Source organism: Staurois parvus, unplaced genomic scaffold (genome assembly GCF_062004578.1).
Source record: "Staurois parvus isolate SC_StPar_1 unplaced genomic scaffold, SC_StPar_1.0 ptg000061l, whole genome shotgun sequence".
NCBI classification, from domain to species: domain Eukaryota; kingdom Metazoa; phylum Chordata; class Amphibia; order Anura; family Ranidae; genus Staurois; species Staurois parvus.
In genome coordinates, this window is record NW_028317857.1 from 11,021,398 (window position 1) to 11,032,959 (window position 11,562).

Consider the following 11,562-nt stretch of genomic DNA (forward strand, 5'->3'; position numbering starts at 1 on the left):
TGAGCATTTTAAAGTTGGCAATTAGATACCAGTCAGTGAAAGAGCTAATTGAATTTCTAAATAAAAGCTCTCTTCATTACTCACAACAAGCTGACTTATTACCACCAATATTGACAAAATAATTCTTTTTGCTTAAGCTGAGAAGAATTTATTGACACTTGCGATTCTTTTCCATGTTATGCGATATAATTGTATATCATTTGAAGTACTGGTCAATTAAATTCTCTTTTAGATAGGAATCTAGGAAATACCCGGCATGGAAAATGAACTTTGTGTTTTTCCTTTTCCTGGCCTTAAAGTGTTACCCTCAACAGTAAAATCAGTCTGTATATGCAGTAAAGCATGCTTGTTATATTCACTGTGGAACCTAAGGGGTTAATCCACTGCATTGTGTAAAAAGGCTGTTTGATCCTGACTTGTCTGTTCATCTCCTTTTTCAAGCAACCACCACTTATCTCCAGACTGAACCGTAGGCATGCACGTGCTCAGTTTGGTGTGTATTGCTAGAAAGGTTTTTTTTTTTCTTGGGAGAGTGCATGTGATCAGCACAGGGCCAATCAGCACTGTCCAGATAGAGGTCAGGGGATTTCTATCCTCCTACAGCAAAAAGAATACTCCTCCTACAAGCTTTAGCTAGTGCTGGGCTGGACACTGATAGAAGCCAAAAGACTGCTCTAGCTTCTGATGAGAAAAGGTATTTAGCAGTTTATATTTACTAAGATAATTGCATTTCCATATTGTGTGTACTGTGGGAGACCAGATATAGTACATGCAAGGTCCTGGGTTTAGTAACACTTTAAAGTTGTCATGACCACTTTCATTTGTATTCAGCAAGATGGGGGAATGTATGTACTAAATGGAAAAAACTCATGACAACCAATCAGAATTAATCTTTTATTGCTCTGACAACAAAAACAGAACTGGTTCTATATATAAAATGTTGGCCTTGTTGTACAGGCACAACAAATGACTGCCGCAGTTTTTGTAATATGGTTATTACCTATGGTCATCATCTCCATCTAGTGGCCATAATGCAGTCATTTTCTGGAACAACTCAGTTAAAAAAAAATACCATATTATGGTCACTAGGTGGTGCTGACAACCATAGGAGATAATTATATTACAAAAAATATGGTAATTATTTGTTGAATTTGTGCAAATGCTTAAGACATACGTACAGTGAATGTTTTTAACATCCCAAATGGTCAGTCCAATAAACGTGATGTTTTAGTGTTGGAAGGATGCTTAGGAGTGAACCAGAGCTTGACAAAGGAGCGCACCCCCATAGTTGGTGTGCATGCTCTGATACGAAACGTTGATGCATCACTTCCAGTGATGCAGTAACGCTGAATGCTGTGTTTCACCTACGTTCCACCGCACATCACAGCAGTGTTCCGGTCCTGTTCCATCTCTCAGCTGGCTTATGGACCTTGAAACCAGATGCCCTTACCTGCAGCCCATGCATACCGATCCTGGACTTCAGATGTGCATGTATTTATCTTCAAAAATGTGAGTGCAAATTTACAGCATTGTTTTAATAAAGTGTATAACGTTCTGCAGTCAGTGGCACTTTCTCTCTCTTTATTTACTTAGGAATGAACCACCCTATAATGTCCAAACTTTACTATTCCCCCCAGTTACCCATTTTGCTGCCCCACCTCCTTTACTGCTCGCTTACTCCCACTACCACCTATGATCACCTGTGGCCATCATCTCCATCTAATGGCCATAATGCAGTATTTTTCTGAAACAACTAAAAAAAAAGTGCCACATTTTGTTCACTAGATGGAACTGATAGGAGATAGGAGATAATTATATTACAAAAAAAGATGGCAATCATTTGTTGAGTTTGTGCAAATGCTTAAGACACAGTGAATATTTGTAACACAGATCCCAAATAAACCGTCCAATAAAACTGATGTTTTAGTGTTTGGAGGATGTTTAAGAACTAACCACCGTATAATGCCCAAACTTTCCTATTCCCCCCCCCAGTTACCTCCACCCCTTTTGTTGCCCCCCTCCCCCTTTACTGCTCCCTTCCTCCCCCTAACTACATGCATGGTCATGTGATCTTTCATGCCAGAATGAGGCAAGGGGAAAAACTGGGGGAGGCAATACAAGACTCCCATCAAAGGGTGGGGCACAAGCACTCTGTCACCCTTTCCTATCCCCAAAAGCAGTGGCCCAATCTCAGCTTCACCTGGTACAACAGTCCCTATACCACTGATCAGAAGATGTAGAAAGAGAGCAAGGAAATATGACTGGGAGACCTCATTACTGGTGCCCCCTAGAGAAATGAACTAGCAGATGACCACTCAGTCCTCTAAATTCTGCCTCCACCCTCAAGTGAAAATGGTGCTTGCTTGGCTGTCATTCCATGTCCATTTTTTCTTAGTTGCTGACCCCGTAATAAATATCAAAGTCAGATACTGTCATAAATACTTGTTTTCGGTCAGAATTTCTGGAAGGTCAACTCAGTAATGGCAGCCTCCATGCTCTGCTCTCATGACAGGTTTACATTAAGATGTGTTTGAAGGGCTCAAAGTAAATCTGTTGGGTCCAATGTTAAACTAATCTACTCGGGGCTTGTTGTCACTGGCATAGCCCCACATTAGAATATCCCAACATAACTGAAGGGTCTAGAAACCACATAAAGTATAGGTGGTGCCACTGGGGCATGGGATATATGCTATCAGAAACACTTTTTTTGTTTAATACTGTAATGGCTTTTGTTGTTTAAAACCTGGTAATGACTTTGTTGTGAGGCCTGCCAGGTCTGAGTAACAGGCACTTGAATGTTACTGTCTTCACATTCTTTATGTGAATTGCAATCTAGTAGAGACGTAATGCATTGTGCTCATGGAGTTTTAGCAACTAAAACATGTTGGGCTTTCTACCTTTATTATGTCCCTTTTGGACCTATTCAATTACTGTGGCATTCTTCCAATATTTTACAGCTCATTGTATTCAAGCATTTCTGGCATGAATGGCTGTTTCAATATCCAAAGATTGACTGCACGTAATTGAAAATTTTCCAACCAGTTCCTTAAATTTTTCAGGTGGCCTTTGTCAACCCAGGTGGTGCTGAAAGGTCACTCAAAGATGAGTAGTTTAAGTTAGGTAAGGTCAGCTTAACCAACCTTATCTCAACAGTCTTTAACCCCTTGGTGCTGCGCTTCCCGGCCCTTTAAGGGTTTCAGAAGCCAGGAGGCGATTCGGGGTTTTAGGGTCCCGGCGGTCACATGATTGGGAAAGGTCCCAATTGAAAGAGATTGGGACCTTTCCGTGAGTACCGGACATGTGTGCTGGAAGCGTGCAGGGCGTGCGCTCTCAGCACATATGTTTTTCTTAATTGCATGCAAATGTGCGGCCGCTCGGTGTCAAGGCCCAGATGCCGGGAGGCCTCACATTTGTGTGTGGCCGGCGCCAAGAGGTTAAGATTTTAGATTTGCTAATAGTTAAAACTCCTGTATGATTTTTTTTCATTGTACCTAGCATAGAGGAGATTTTCCTTCTCTGCAAATCTCAAGGCAAAACAGGTAGTGAGAGGAGATCTCCCCAAAAGAAGGGGCATCCTTTAATGCACAGATGCAACCATTTCACGTGTCTCCATTGGAAGATTTTGCCTCTATTCCTGTTCCAAAAACAACTCCAAATGCTGTATTTCCCGTCACTGTCAGCTGTGAACAATGGTCAACAGCAGGGGTCTCCAAACTTTCTAAATAAAGGGCCAGTTTACTGTCCTTCAGACTTTTGGGGGGCCAAACTGTGGCCATTGAGAGTAGAAAACAACCCAACGTCAGTGAGAATAGACAATGCCCCATCTGTAGTGTCAGTGGGAGGGATAGTGCCCCATTTTTGGTGTCAGTGGGAAGAATTGCGACACATTGTTTGCGTCAGTGGGAGGAACTGTGCCCCGTCATTGATGTCATTGGGAGGAATTGTGCCCCCTCATTGGTGTCATTGAGAGGAATTGTGCCCCATCATTAGTGTCATTGGGAGGAATTGTGCCCCATCATTGGTGTCATTGGAAGGAACTGTGCCCCTTAGTTGGTGTCAGTGGGGGGGGGAATTATGCCTCATTATTGGTAACAGTGGATGAAATAGTGTCCCAAGGGCCAGAAAAGGCAAGCAAAGGGCCTCATCCAGCCCTCGAGCCGCAGTTTGGAGACCATTGGTCAACAGGACAAATATTGAGTAAATCCCTGCAGTGGGGGCACACAGAGAAATACACATCAGAGCTTTAACCTCTCACCACTCTACCCAAAACTACAAAAAAAGTTTTGGCTTAAGACACACTTTAAATAGGGAATGCCAGCCACAATCCTTGATACACAGATGACCACTAGAGGAAGCATTTACAAATCTGTATGTAGCGCAACCCCACAGTCGCCGCTGATAGTTTGAGCCTATTTATTCCTCTCACAGCATGCAAGCTTTTTTTTTAAACGTACTTTCAGGTAGAGTACATTTTACAATATTAACTCAAATATTTCAAGTTAACTCAAATAATACACTACAGTCTTAAGCAGGGGTCCCCCTTATGATGATCTTTAATGGTTCTGTTCAGTAGTTTATGAAATGGAGTACAGTTTATCTGTTTTCTGTAAACTCACCACAGTGATACAGTAAATGATTCCAAAATGTATATTTCAGAATGTTGGTGATCATTCCCCATATGAAATTAGTATACTGTCCATTGAAAGAAATGAGACCATAGTATCAAACAAAGTAACCTACACCGAAAAGGCTATTTTATTGCTTTGTTTTATACTGCACACTACACATGATAGAGTAAGGCCTTTTGGGGGTACACGGCTGCACAATAATGTCCTCATGCCTTGCTTTGTTAGAGAGAATTTTTATTTTCCTCACCAAGGCCTGGATTCATAAACCACAATTCCCTGTACTGCGCTCTTCCTACAATTTAAGACATTTGTTAGCCGGCAACGCACAATCCCACCGCAGTGCCAGGGATCAGGGCCTAATGAAGTTTGGCTTATGAACCTTTTAGCAGCTGTGTTCTGTCTGGAGATGTGTATTTTCTCGATCCCTTTAAAGGTCTCAGTATTTGTCATCTGGAGTTTCACACAGCTTAAGAAAAATCACGTTTTCACTTTATTAATACAGACACAGGGTACAGATTACCTATGGATTTTTACTTTAAGGTGGACCTTGCATCGGATATATTGTTTCATGTTAATAAAAAACTCACAGAAACAATTGAGTACTGTCCATGATACTTTTTTTATTTGCACTAACAAACAATTTTGAGGACAAGCTTTCGGGGAATGTCCCCTTCTTCAGGTTCAAACAGTACTGAGCACAAAGGTTTAGCAGAATGTTAGAAGAGATGTAGGGGATTGAAAAAAAAAAAAAAGAGAACAGAGATAAAACACAGCAAAAGCAAAGTCTGGGGTGGGGGGGGAGACAACACTCACAGAGGCAATCATGCCTGAGGTGATAGTCATAAAACTGTTGGATAATGATTGAGGAATCCCATGTCCAAATTCAGGCCGTTATCTCTTGTGTCAAATAGAATTATCATTTTTAGTTCAAACGTTTTTCTTTCCTGAATGGATTTGAAGTTTCCTTTAAGAACTAAAATATTGAGGTCTCCCAAAGTGTGGACTGGTTGTGCGAAATGGTGTCCCACAGGTGTGCAGAAGTCATCTTCTTTATGTTCCTTGATGGTATGTCTGTGCAAATTCATCCTTGTTTGCAACTTCTGTCCTGTTTCGCCAACATAAGATCCTTTGCTGCATTTTCTGCACTGGATAAGATACACAACATTACTAGAGGTGCAGCTGTATGATCCGGAGATATTGAAGATCCCTTTTGAGTGTCTGACACTTTTTGATGGATTGATTTGGTTGCACAGTTTGCAGCGTTTTTTATTGCAGGGTTTGCTTCCATTATTTGTGACCTCATAATCAGAAGGAAGTTTCCTACTGATTAGTTTATTTCTGAGGTTGGGGGGTTGTCTGAAGGCCAGTATTGATGGTTGGTGGAATATTTCTTTCAGAGTTCCATCCTCTGTTATGATGGGTTGTAAATCTTTGATTATTTTTCGTATTCCTTCTAGTGCTGGGTTGTATGTGGTTACTAGAGGTACACGGTTGTTTGTTTTTTTCTCTTTGTACTGAAGTAGATTTTCCCTTTGGGTTCTCAAGGCTATGTTTATGCTGTTATTGATAGTTTTGTCCTTGTAACCTTTCTTATGGAAGGAGTCTGCTAGTGTCCCGAGATGTTTATCTCTGTCTCTTGGGTCAGAACATATTCGGTGGTATCTAATGGCCTGACTGTGTATGATGGCACGTTTCGTGTGTTGGGGGTGGACGCTGGAACTGTGAAGGTAGTTGCATCTGTCAGTGGGTTTCCTGTATATTGAGGTGTGAAGCCTATCATCCCTAATGTATACTGTGGTGTCTAGGAAGTTGACGTGTGTTTGAGTATTCCATTTTTAGTTTGATTGATGGATGAAAAGTGTTCATCAATGAGTAAAATTGTTTTAGGTTTTCTTCACCTTCTGTCCATATGATGAAAATATCATCAATATAGCGATAGTAACTGTATGGTTTTTGTTCCATGCTGTTCAGGAATTGTTCCTCCATGTCAGCCATAAATAAATTGGCATATTGGGATGCCATTTTATTTCCCATCGCAGTATCCATACATTGAAGATAGATGTCCTTATTGAAAGCAAAGTAGTTGTGTGTAAGTATGAATTCAATTAGCTGTGTAACATCCTCAGCAGTGTATTTGTGGTTTGGTGAGGATGATAAGGATCTGTGACATGCAGCTAATCCATCCTTGTGAGGGATATTACTATACAGGGATACTACATCCATAGTCATTAGAAGTGTATTAGATGGTAATTGCTGGATGTTGTTGATCTTGTTCAGAAAGTCAGTTGTGTGTTGCAAGAAACTAGCAGTATTCATGACTAACGGTTTTAAAATATTTTCTACAAAGCCTGAGATTTGTTCGGTGAGTGTATTCATACCTGTTATGATGGATCTGCCTGGATTTCCTGGCCTGTGGATTTTGGGCAGCATGTAGAAGTCCCCGATTTCTGGATGATCTGGAATCGCATTTATAGTTTCTGAATGTAGGTGGGCTGGAAGTGTTTTAATGAAACCTTTTAATTGCTTTGTAAAGTCCTGGGTCAGATCATAATCCAGTTTCTTATAGTAGATGGCAATTTCCAGCTGCCTCTGGCCTTCTTGTATGTATTTGTTTGTATCTATCACAACAACTGCTCCCCCTTTATCCGCTGGTTTGATGGTGATGGCCTGATTATTGCGCAAATCGTGTATAGCCCTTCGCTCTAGTGGTGAAATATTGTACAGAATTTTCTTTTGCTGGGTGGATATCAGGGATGTAGCTCACAATCTAAAACTGTCAATATAGGTGTCCAGTTTGGGGTTGCATCCTTGTGGAGGTGTGAAGCAGCTGCTCTTTTTCTTTGTGTAGCACTCCATTGTCCTAGGATTTCTTTCGTTACTGTGGAAATATTCTTTGAACCTTAGTCTCCTGAAGAAATCCTCTATATCTGACAATAATTGTAAATGATCCAATTTGGTGGTTGGGCAGAATGTAAGGCCTTTGGAGAGGATGGTTAATTCTGGTTCAGAAAGTTTATGATTTGACAAGTTGATGATTCCAAGTTCCTCTGTTATATCCACATTTTCAGTCAGGTCAGCACTTACACAAGGGATACCTTGGGATTCCGGATTAGATTCCAGGTCACTGATAGTAGGAGGTATAGATGTTGGGTTGCTTTTATGTTTAGGTTGTATCCAAAAGGTCTGCTCTTGGTGCAGCTTCTGAAGTTTTTTTTGCTTCCCATTCATGGCAAGTTTTTGTGTTTGTCTTTGTAAATTTTCCAATTCATTCTTGATTTGGTTAATGTTGGTAGGGTCCAATGATGTTAGGGTTTCAAACAAAGACTGCTTTTGTATCTTGATAGTTACCCCTTTTCCATACAGTTTGTGAATGAGGTTATTCCTTAATCTCTCGCTGGTGCATCTGCAAAGTCCATCTGCATAAGGAGAGCAAATCAATCCATCAAAAAGTGTCAGACACTCAAAAGGGATCTTCAGTATCTCTGGATCATACAGCTGCACCTCCAGTAATGTTGTGTACCTTATCCTGTGCAGAAAATGTAACAAAGGATCTTATGTTGGCGAAACAGGACAGAAGTTGCAAACAAGGATGAATTTGCACAGACATACCATCAAGGAACATAAAGAAGATGACTTTTGCACACCTGTGGGACACCATTTCGCACAACCAGACCACACTTTGGGAGACCTCAATATTTTAGTTCTTAAAGGAAATTTCAAATCCATTCAGGAAAGAAAAACTTTTGAACTAAGAATGATAATTCTATTTGACACAAGAGATAACGGCCTGAATTTGGACATGGGATTCCTCACTCATTATCCAACAGTTTTATGACTATCACCTCAAGCATGACTGCCTCTGTGAGTGTTGTCTCCCCCCCCCCCCCCTCGCCCCCTCAGACTTTGCTTTTGCTGTGTCTTATCTCTGTTTTCTTTTTTTTTCCCATCCCCTACATCTCTTCTAACATTCTGCTAAACCTTTGTGATCAGTGCTGTTTGGACATGAAGAAGGGGACATTCCCCGAAAGCTTGTCCTCAAAATTTTTTGTTAGTGCAAATAAAAAAAGTATCATGGACAGTACTCAATTGTTTCTGTCGCAAATGCACTAGTATGGCTACAATCACCTCTACCCCTCACAGAGATGATAGTACTCCTCCTGCCAGTGCCCTTATCTGCCTTTCTCTCCAGAAGGAGGCACCATCTTTGTTCAGGCATCACACAGGGTCAGCATCTTTTTCCAGGACTGACATGCTATCTCAGAGATAACACAGTCATGTCAAATCCTGACGCCTGTGCATTTCTTGGCTGTGTTCACAAATGTCGGAAACATGTTAGCCCCCTGTTCCAGGCTCTCACCTTGTGACTTGTTAAAAAGTTACAGTGTTGCAGTCTAATCACTGAAGGGGTGGAAAGGGGGGGGTGGGGGGTGGGGGGGTGAACATCAGATTGATGATATCTTCTCAACCTAGACAAAAGGGTTAATTTACCAAAGGCAAATAGGCTGTTCAAAAGGGAAGTTGCACTTTGCAAGGAAATTCGCCTTGCACTTTGCAAAATGAATGTAGTGAAGTTTCACTTTGCAAAAAGTACCCAATCACGTGCAAGGAAAATAAAAAAAATAGTATGTTTGCTTGAAAATGGTTGTATTATGGAAGTCAACCAAGCTTCACCTCATTCACTAAGCTCTGAGAAAATTCCCATGCAAAGTGCAACTTCTCTTGCAAATTGAACAGTCTATTTAGCTTTAGTAAATCCCAAAATCATTTGACTGGGACCATTGGTGTATTTAGGTTTTGCGCTGCCCTAGGCAACACAAAAATCGTCTGCCTCCACGGACACAAACCAACACCACCCCTCCCCCTTCCCCCTCCCATGGAGACAGCCTGACATTGACCAACAACACTCCTGGGCCCCACCTGGGAGAGCCTTCAACTACCCCCCCCCCCCACCCCAGTGATAGGTAGACACTCCTCTTCATCTCCGGACATCCCCGGGAATGAGAATCAGGCTCTATATACACCATCAAGCAGCTCTACATATACCATCAAGCAGCCTACAACCTCTCTCAGATCCCACCTGGTTCCCATGGAACACGTGTCCCTTCTTTCATCCCTTCTTCTGTCGGGAGGTGCTGCCCCTGAAAAATACTGCCCTAGACAAGTGCCTTGTTTGCCTTGTGGTAAATACACCCCTGACTGGGATGCCATAACTAAGTTTGATGTCAGACAGGCAATTTTGTAGCAGAGCTTAATTGCTGCCACAAATCACTAATGCCAGTGATTACAACGACTTGCAGCAAGTGGTGAATAGCTAGAGAGGCTGGCAATAGTGCTACACATTGCTCTCCTTCAGCAATCTGAGCAGCAATCCATAGAAATGCTTTAAGAGCAATTGTAGTAAGTGATTTTGCAGCCAACACAAAAAACTGCTGAATCTCAACTGGTGAGTGACAGAGCAACAAATCGCATCAGTGCTCCAATAGAAAATCATTACAAGTGTCTTAGTGAGAAATTGCTTTAGCAAAATAGTAGGGGGATGCTGCAGAAAAAAAACAGTCAGTTGGGATCAGCCTATGGTGGAGCTTTTTGGAAACACTATACTGTTGCTGTATATTGTGACATGTCGGGAACTTATTCATGCAATAAGCACTGCAACTATGTTAATATCCAAAAGGTAAATGTCATTTATTTTAACCTAAAGTGTATCTGAATTCAAGAACAAAAATTGACTATATTGCAGTTTAACAATCCATAGATATGGTGGCTGCATTTGTTTGCTTTTTTAATTCTAGGCTTTTTTTCTCATTTTCATCTTATGATCCCACCAGTAACACACTTCCTGTCCTAGTTTAGAAACATTCACTCAACGTACTGTATCTGTGGGGAAGCAGCACTGCCACCCTGGAAGAGGAAGGTGTTGGGACTATGGAACCCCATTCTCATCTCCATAACACCAGGTGGAGGTGTCCTGTAGTACACTAAGACCTGGGAACAATGTAACCGATAAGCCTGCAGCACAGAGAGACAGCGCAGGAAGCTATAAGCTCACTAGGTTTTTGTCAGGGTCAACAGGTATATTTTTGCACCTACTGAACAGATGACATTTTTAATTTAGCCCCTTGATGCCGACCGCATGCAAATTAGCTGCCTCACAGAACTGGGATTTTTGTTCGTGGGGCCGCTAATTTGCGTACCGCAGAGCGCACTCCCAGCACAAAGGACAGTGTTTCACTGAGAGCCCATGGTCCCGTTCTAAGGATCGGAACCCAGAACTCCCAAGTCCAGTTCACTTGATCGCTGTGATAACCTCTGATTGGCTATCACAGTGATCTGTCACTGTGAAGCCCCCTCCCCTTGTTTTCTCTTTCTGAATGGAGGAGAGAGGTGCATTGTATCTCTGTCCTTTTAGAAAGAGAAAAAAAAAATAAGTGTGTGTAATAAATAAATAAATAAATAAAAATAATAATACAAAAATACCTAGCTCAAGGTTTGATCTAGGTCTGTGCAAGGGTTAGTTTGGGTCAAGGTCCGGGTCAAGCGTCAGGGTCAGTTTTTTTTTTGTTGGTCAGGGTTTTTTTTTTTTTTTTTTATATCAGTATCAGTGTCAGTTACTGGTAGGATAAAAGAAAACAAAATGTGATTTATTGTGTGGGTTCTACTGTTCTGGGTTGTACTATGGGTACATACAACAACTAACATACACACATGTGGTATCGCTGAGATCGTCTGGAGCAGGAGAAATTATTTTGGGTTGTTCTTTGGTGGTAGGTTATGGTAGTAGCAAGAAATATACAGCTAAAAAACAATTTATACTATTTTGGGACAGTTTTACTTTGGTAATAAAACAAAAACAGTAGATATCCATTACCATTTATTACCAAGAATCACCATTAAAGCATAATTTCTCCTGAAAAAAACAAGATGCAATCCACCT

General features: G+C 41.3%; 1 protein-coding gene across 1 annotated transcript in view; it reads left to right on the plus strand.

Moving 5' to 3' along the window:
- Nucleotides 1-11,562, plus strand: part of ADARB2 (adenosine deaminase RNA specific B2 (inactive)) — a 748,635-nt gene that overhangs the window by 728,318 nt on the left and 8,755 nt on the right. The window lies entirely within an intron of this gene.